This window comes from Salvelinus sp. IW2-2015, linkage group LG26 (genome assembly GCF_002910315.2).
Source record: "Salvelinus sp. IW2-2015 linkage group LG26, ASM291031v2, whole genome shotgun sequence".
Lineage (NCBI taxonomy): Eukaryota > Metazoa > Chordata > Actinopteri > Salmoniformes > Salmonidae > Salvelinus > Salvelinus sp. IW2-2015.
Genome location: NC_036866.1, coordinates 48,173,974 through 48,182,975, shown reverse-complemented (window position 1 = coordinate 48,182,975; position 9,002 = coordinate 48,173,974).

Sequence of the window (9,002 nt, the reverse complement as noted above, 5' to 3'; positions counted from 1 at the left end):
GAGTAATGAGTTACAGTAGTGGAGTTAGGAGATGAATGCACAGAGTTTTCTTAATTTTTCATTAAACTGTCCTCTTCTCTTTTTATGTCAGATGGTTCAGCACCATCCTCAGAATTGCTTTAATTTTTTGTTCAATTCTCATTTATAGATAAGGCTTAACATACAGGATAAAGTCCTGCTGTCACATAGTTGCGCAAAACACAGGGCCCTAATTATAAATAGTATATGTGGCAGATTGTCAGTGTGCTGCTGTAAAACTGAGGTTTTAGGTTTGTGATTCCTTCAGCCACATCTTGTCTGACCTCCTGTGTAACCGTCTGGGTGCCCTTGAGACGCGCTATCCACAGCTGCTTGGCCAGGTCGTCCGACAGGCTCTGCACCTTGCCAAAGTAATTTAGAATGAGGTTCATGCTGTGTGTGTTCTTGCCGTCTATGCGGTACTGGTCGTACAGGAGGTCATTCCATGAGCCCTCCAGGTTCATCAGCTTGTGGTGGCCCTCCAGCAGCTCGGCTTGCTCCGTCATTACGGAGTGTCTGCCACCATCTGAAGTACAGCGCAGGAAGGGAGGAGGAACATTAATACACAATTAATATAGTTTTGCTAAAAATAAAAAATAAACTGAAATGAGGATAAACTTCCTCTGTCAAAACACTCTGTCCTCTGGTCAAGCATAGTCAAATGCTTAACGTGCTCTTAAAGTGACTGGTGATAGTAAAGCACTCAACCAATCATGAGTTGTTCCTGACTGCTGATGATCACACAACTCTGTGTATGAGCACCCTAACCAGCTATTATAATTTAAGTTTGTCAAGGCAATTTGTAAAATATACTATACTGTAGTACATACCAACTGTCTTGGGCACATTGGTCCAGTCAGTGGTGGTATTGCAAGGATCTGTAAATAAAATAAGACACGTTTTAAGATGTCAGATGTGAACCATATATAAAAAAAGTCTAAATTAACTTTTTTCCAGATTGCGTCGTAATTGACAGAAAGTGAGTCTGTTCAAATGTAGACTTGAGGACCAAAGTACTGCTGGTTCTCATTCTGTTTAATCAGGAAAATGGCACACCAAGTGTGTGGACACTGGCCAATCAGTGAGCTTGACATCCAGGCAGATGTAATAGCTGGACTAGGGGTTGTTGTACCATCTCTAAAGCCTTGTTCACACTGCAGGCCTTAATGCTCAAATACGTTTTGGAATACTGACTGTCCAAACAGCAAGTTAAAAGTGACCAAAAAGGATGTGTGTGTGTGTTCAGACAGCAGTCATTTTCTGACATGGCTAGGCTAGTTTTAATAGTAATGACGAGTGTGTGCGCAGTGGTGTAGGCTGATTGATAGGGAGCACCAACACCACTCAGAGGTTACGCAGCAGACTCCTTTTGTCATACTGTATTCCATATAGGGCAGCCAGACCTTTATGAAAGTTGCCCAGTATACCCTTAATCTTGTAATAAATCAAATCTAGTGATACATTTCTGCCATCCGTTGTGACATTTTCGGAGGATAACCAAACTTCCAATTAATGGCAATGCATTTCTTGGATGCTTGGTTAAACAGTTGTGTTTGATAAGAGTCTCCAGTATCAGCATTTACAAGCAAACAAAACCAGGGCGAAGGAAGAATCTGTAGTCATGCGGAGATAAAATACATACATAGATGGACTCATCAGAACAGAGGACAGCAATTCAACCATGAAGGCCTGATTCATGCAGTCTCCTCTGAACAGTTGATATTGAGATGTGTCTGTTACTTGAACTCTGAAACATTTGTGCTGCAATCTGAGGTACAGTTACCTTATGAACTTATCCTCTGCAGCAGAGGTAACTCTGGGTCTTTTCCTGAGGTGGTCTTCATGAGAGCCAGTTTTATTATAGCACGTGATGGTTTTTGCAACTGCACTTCAAGAACCATTCAAAGTGCTTGAAATTTTCCAGATTGACTGACCCTCAGGTCTTAAAGTAATGGACTGTCATTTCTCTTTGATTATTTGAGCTGTTCTTGCTAATCTATGGACTTGGTCTTTTACCAAATAGGGCTATGTTCTATATACCACCCCTGCCTTGTCACAACTGATTGGCTCAAACGCATTAAGAAATTCCACAAATGAACTTAAGGCACACCTGTTAATTGAAATGCATTCCAGGTGACTACCTCATGAAGCTGGTTGAGAGAATGCCAAGAGTGTGCAAAGCTATCATCAATGTAAAGGCAGGCTACTTTGAAGAATCTCAAATTTAAAAATAAATATTTGTAATTGTTTTAACACTTTTTTTGGTTAATACATGATTTCATGTGTGTTATTTCATAGGTTTGATGTCTTCACTATTATTCTACAATGTAGAAAAGTCAAAATAAAGAAAAACCCTGGAATAAGCAGGTGTCCAAACCTTTGACTGGTACTGTATGTAAATAGGGTATTTCTATTGTTTTATATTTAATAAACCTTTTTTCGCTTTGCCATTATGGGTAGTGTGTGTAGGTTGATGAGGAAATTGTTTTAATCCATTTTAGAATAAGGCTGTAACTAGAAAAAGTGAAGGGGTCTGAATACTTTCCAAATGCACTGTGAGTGTATAATGGTTATTCTGAAAAAAGGAGCCAAAAAAAGTGAGCAGGTTGAGCACAAGCAGGCAGCAGTGAATGAGATGGAGGGCAGAACAGACAACGTTAAAGTGCAGCGGCAGCAGCAACAGACTTAGCCACAGGTTTGTGCAGGGTTGGTGGTAGCTAGCTAGTCTCCCTCGGCATAAGGGTTGACTAATGCGAATAAGCTAGCGTTAGCACTCAGCATCCTTACGCTATTGCGTTTCATGCAACAGAAAAGATAGACCGCAACAGAAGATTAGATGGAGAGACACCAAACAAGAAGCCGAGACAGCAACAGAAGAGTAGGACATGATTGAGAGAGGTACACCAGACACAGGAGGGATACCTAGTCATTTAACCCAAACCCCTGTGAATCAGAAAGGTGCGGGGACCACCTTAATCAACATCCACGACACCGGGGGTTGTTGTTGGGGTTTAACTGCCTTGCTCAAGGGCATATTTTTCCATCTAGCCGGTTCGGTAATTCGAACCAGCGACCTTTTGGTTATTGGCCCAATGCTCTTAACCACTAGGCTGATGGACATAAAAAGCCTCTGTTGTGCACAAATTTGTATACATCCCTATTAGTGAGCATTTCTCCTTTTCCAAGATAATCCATCCACCTGACAGGTGTGGCATATCAAGAAGCTGATTAAACAGCATGCTCATTACACAGGTGCACCTTGTGCTGGGGACAATAAAAGGCCACTAAAACGTGCCTTTTTGTCACAACACAATTCCACAGATGTCTCAAGTTGAGGGAGCGTGCCATTGGTATGATGACTGCAGGAATGTTCACCAGATCTGTTGCCAGATAATTGAATGTTCATTTCTCTACCGTCATTTTAGAGAATTTGGCAGTACGTCCAACCAGCCTCAACCGCAGACCACGTGTCAACATTGAACAGAGTGCCTATGGTGGCGGTATGATATGGGCAGACAACCTACAGACAAACAATTTTATCGATTGCAATTTGAATGCACAGAGATCCTGTGACGAGATCCTGAGGGCCATTGGTCGTGTCACTCATCTGCCGACCTCATTCAATTTTTCAATTCAATTCAATTCAATTTTATTTTATATAGCCCTTCGTACATCAGCTAATATCTCGAAGTGCTGTACAGACACCCAGCCTAAAACCCCAAACAGCTAGTAATGCAGGTGTAGAAGCACGGTGGCTAGGAAAAACTCCCTAGAAAGGCCAAAACCTAGGAAGAAACCTAGAGAGGAACCAGGCTATGAGGGGTGGCCAGTCCTCTTCTCTGGCTGTGCCGGGTGGAGATTATACAAACTATGCCAAGATGTTCAAAAATGTTCATAAGTGACAAGCATGGTCAAATAATATCATGAATAATTTTCAGTTGCTTTTCATAGCCGATCATCAAGAGTTGAAAAACAACAGGTCGGCGACAAGTGGCGGTTCCATAACCGCAGGCAGAACAGCTGAAACTTGAATAGCAGCAAGGCCAGGCGGACTGGGGACCGCAAGGAGTCACCACGGCGGCAGTCCCACAGCATGGTCCTCGGGCCCAGGTCCTCCGAGAGAAAGAAAGAGAGAAGGAGAAAATTAGAGAGAGCCAAGATTTTCAAAATGTTCATAATGACAAGCATGGTCAAATAATAATCAGGAATAAATCTCAGTTGGCTTTTCATAGCCAATCATTAAGAGTTGAAAACAGCAGGTCTGGGACAGGTAGGGGTTCCATAACCGCAGGCAGAACAGTTGAAACTGAATAGCAGCAAGGCCAGGCGGACTGGGACAGCAAGGAGTCACCACGGCCGGTAGTCCCGACGTATGGTCCTAGTCTCAGGTCCTCCGAAAAAGAAAGAGAGAAGAGAAAATTAGAGAGAGCCAAGATTTTCAAAATTTCATAAATGACAAGCATGGTCAAATAATAATCAGGAATAAATCTCAGTTGGCTTTTCATAGCCGATCATTAAGAGTTGAAAACAGCAGGTCTGGACAGGTAGGGGTTCCTTACCACAACAGAACAGTGAAACTGGAATCAGGCAAGGCCAGGCGGACTGGGGACAGCAAGTGTCCATCATTCCGGTAGTCCTGACGTATGTCCTAGGCTCAGTCTCAGAGAGAACGAGAGAATTAGAGAGAGCATACTTAAATTCACACAGGACACTGGATAAGACAGGAGAAGTACTCCAGGTAACCAACTGACCCTACGCCCCGACACAAAACTACATCAGAAATACTGGAGGCTGAGACAGGAGCGGTCAGGAGACACTGTGGCCCCCATCCGAAGAAACCCCCCGACAGGGCCAAATAGGAAGGATATAACCCCACCCACTTTGCCAAAGCACAGCCCGCCACCACTAGAGGGAAATCCTCAACCACCAACTTACAATCCTGAGACAAGGCCGAGTATAGCCCACAAAGGTCTCCACCACAGCACAAACCAAGGGGGGCGCCAACCCAGACAGGAAGATCACGTCAGTAACTCAACCACTCAAGTGACGCACCCCTCCTAGGGACGGCATGAAAAAGCACCAGCAAGCCAGTGACTCAGCCCCTGTAACAGGGTTAAGAGCAGAGAATCCCAGTTGGAGAGAGGGGAACCGGCCTGGCAGAGACAGCAAGGGCGTTCGTTGCTCCAGAGCCTTTTCCGTTCACCTTCACACTCCTGGGCCAGACTACATCAATCATATATATCCTACTGAAGAATAGTCTTCAGTAAAGACTTAAGTTTGAGACCGAGTCGCGTCTCTCACATGTAGGCAGACCTTTCCATAAAAATGGAGATTATAGGAGAAGCCCTGCCTCCCGCTGTTTGCTTAGAAATTCTAGGACAATTAGAGCCTGCGCTTGTGACCGTAGTACGTATTGGTATGTACGGCAGGACCACTGTCAAATAAGGTAGGAGCAAGCCCATTTAACGCTCTTATAGGTTAACAGTAAAAACCTTGAAATCAGCCTTGCCTTACCAGGGGAGCCAGTGTAGGGAAGGCTAGCACTGGAAATATGATCAAATTTCTTGTTCTAGTCAGTGATTCTAGCAGCCGTTATTTAGCACTAACTGAAGTTATTTTAGTGCTTTATCCGGGTAGCCCGAAAGTAGAGCATATTATGCAGAACCTAGAAGTAACAAAGAATGCATGATAATTTTCTGCATTCATTTTTCGACACAAAATTTCTGATTTTTGCAACCTTACGTAGATGGAAAAAAGCTGTCCTTTGAAACAAGTCTGATATGTTCGTCAAAATGAGAGTATCAGGTCAAGAGTAACGCCGAGGTCTTTCACAGTTTTATTTGAGACTTTTACAACCATCAAATGAATTGTCAGATAACAGAAAATCTCTTTGTTTCTGTGGACCCTAAACAAGCATCTCTGTTTGTCCGAGTTATAAAGTAGAAAGTTTTCAGCCATCCACTTCCTTATGTCTGAAACATCACTGTCTACGCGAGGCAATTTTGGGCTTCACCATGTTTCATTGAAATGTACAGCTGTGTGTCATCCAGCATAGCAGTTGAAAGTTAACATTATGTTTTCGAATAACATCCCCAAGAGGTAAAATATAGGTGAAACAATAGTGCCTAATAACGAAACCTTGAGGAACACCGAAATCATGACAGTTATTTGTCAGAGACGCCACTACAGCTAGACACAAACTATATCTTTCCACAGGTAAGATCTAAACCAGGCCAACAGCTTGTCCGTGTAGACCAATTTGGGTTTCCAGTCTCTCCAAAAGAATGTGGTACTATGGTCCCAAACAGCACACTAAGTCTAGTAGCACGAGACAGATGCAGAGCCTCGGTCTTGACCCATTAAAAGTCATTACCACCTTCACAAAAGTGCAGTCTCAGTGCTATGATGGGTCTAAAACAGACTGAAGCATTTCGTATACATTATTTGTCTTCAGAAAGGCAGTGAGTTGCTGGCGAACAGCTTTTTCTAAAATCTTTGAAGGATGGAAATTCGATATAGGCCGATAGTTTTTTTATATTTTCCGGAGTCAAGTTTGGCTTTTTCAAGAGAGGCTTTATCACTCGCACTTTTAGTGAGTTTGTTACACATCCGGTGGATAGAAGCTTTTATTATTATTTCAACATAGAGGGCCAAGCACAGGAAAGCAGCTCCTTCAGCAGTTAGTAAGAATAGGATCAGTAGCAGCTTAAGGTTTAGAGGCCATGATTATTTTCATTATCTGTGTCAAGAGATTATAGACTTAAAACACTTAAGTGTCTCTCCCGATCCCAGGCCCTCGCAGAGCGTGCAATCCAGGACAGCTAAGCCCTGGAGGAATACGCAGATTCAAAGAAGAGTCCGTAATTTGCCTTTCTAAATGGTCATGATCTTTTCCTCAAAAGACGTTCAATGAATTATTACTGCTGAAGTGAAACCATCCTCTTGGGGAATGCTGCTTTTTAGTTAGTTTCCAACAGTATCAAAAAAAATTTGGATTGTTCTTATTTCCTCATTAAGTTGGAAAAGTAGGATCGATCGAGCAGCAGTGAGCGGCTCTCGTACTGCACGGTACTGTCTTTCCAAGTAGTCGGAAGACTTCCAGTTGGTGTGCGCCATTTCCGTTCCAAATTCCTGGAAGCTTGCTTCAAACTCGGGATATTTCTGTATACCTAGGAGCTAGTTTCTTATGACAAATTTTTTTTCGCGTTTTAGGGTGCAACTGCATCTAGGGTATTGCGCAAGGTTAAATTGAGTTTCCTCAGTTAGTGGTTAACTGATTTTTGTCCTCTGACGTCTTGGTAGGCAGAAGCGATCTGGATAGGGCATCAGAGATATTTTTTGTCTGATGGAATTTATAGCACGACTTTTGATGCTCCGTTGGTTGGGGTCTGAGCACGATTATTTGTTGCAATTGCAAACGTATAAAATGGTGGTCCGATAGTCCAGGATTATGTGGAAAACATTAAGATCTACAACATTTATTCCATGGACAAACTAGGTCCAGAGTATGACTTGTGCAGTGAGTAGTCCAGAGACACATGTTGGACAAAACCCACTGAGTCGATAATGGCTCCAAAGACTTTTGAGTGGTCTGTGGACTTCTCCATGATATTAAAATCACCAAAAATTAAATATATCTGCTATACTACAATGCTGATAGGAATTCAGGAACACTCAGAGAGGAACGCTGTATATGGCCCAGGAGGCCTGTAAACAGTAGCTATAAAAAGTATTGAGTAGCTGATAGATTTCATGACTAGAAGCTCAAAGACGAAAAGCCATTTTTTTTTGTAAATTGAAATTTGCTATCGTAAATGTTAGCAACACCTCCGCCTTTCTGGATTGCACGGGGATATGGTCACTAGTGTAACCAGGAGTGAGCCTCATTTAACACAGTAAATTCTATCAGGCTTAACCATGTTTCAGCCACATCACATCAAGATTATGATTCAGTGATTAGTTCATGACTATGACTGCCTTTGAGTGAGGGATCTAACATAAAAACCCTATTTTGAGATGTGAGGATCACGATCTCTTTCAATGATGGCAGAAGGAAGGTCTTTATCCTTATAAGATTGCTAAGCAACACCGCCATGTTAGTTTTGCCCAACCTAGGTCGAGGCACAGACACAGTCTCATGGGTATGGCTAGCTAACTACACTGACTGTGCTATTGGCAGACTCCACTAAGCTGGCAGGTTGCTAACAGCCTGCTGCCTGGCCTGCACCCTATTTCATTGTGGGCTAGAGGAGTTAGAGCCCTATCTATGTTGGTAGATAAGATGAGAGCACCCCTCCAGCTAGATGGATAGTCCGTCACTCCTCAGCACAGTCAGGCTTGGTCCTGTTGTGTGGGTGAAGTCCCAGAAGAGCCAATTATCTACAAATTCTATCTTTTGGGAGGGCAGAAAACAGTTTCAACCAGCGATTGATGCTGAGACTCTGCTGTAAGCTCGTCACTCCCCCTAACTGCGAGGCCAGAGACAATTACTCGATGCCGACACATCTTTCTAGCTGATTTACACGCTGAAGCTATGTTGCACTTGGTGACCTCTGACTGTTTCATCCTAACATCGTTGGTGCCGACGTGGATAACAATATCTCTATACTCTCTACACTCGCCAGATTTAGCTTTAGCCAGCACCATCTTTAGATTAGCCTTAACGTCGGTAGCCCTGCCCCCTGGTAAACAGTGTATGATCGCTGGGTGATTCGCTTTAAGTCTAATACTGCGGGTAATGGAGTCGCCAATGACTAGGGTTTTCAATTTGTCAGAGCTAATGGTGGGAGCCTTCGGCGTCACAGACCCCGTAACGGGAGGAGTAGAGACAAGAGAAGACTCAGACTCAGACTCGCTACATAATGGGGAGAACCGGTTGAAAGTTTCTGTCGGCTGAATGAGCGACACCGGTTGAGCATTCCAACAGCATTTCCCTCCAGAAGCCATGAGAAAGTTGTCCGGCTGCGGGGACTGTGCGGGGGGAT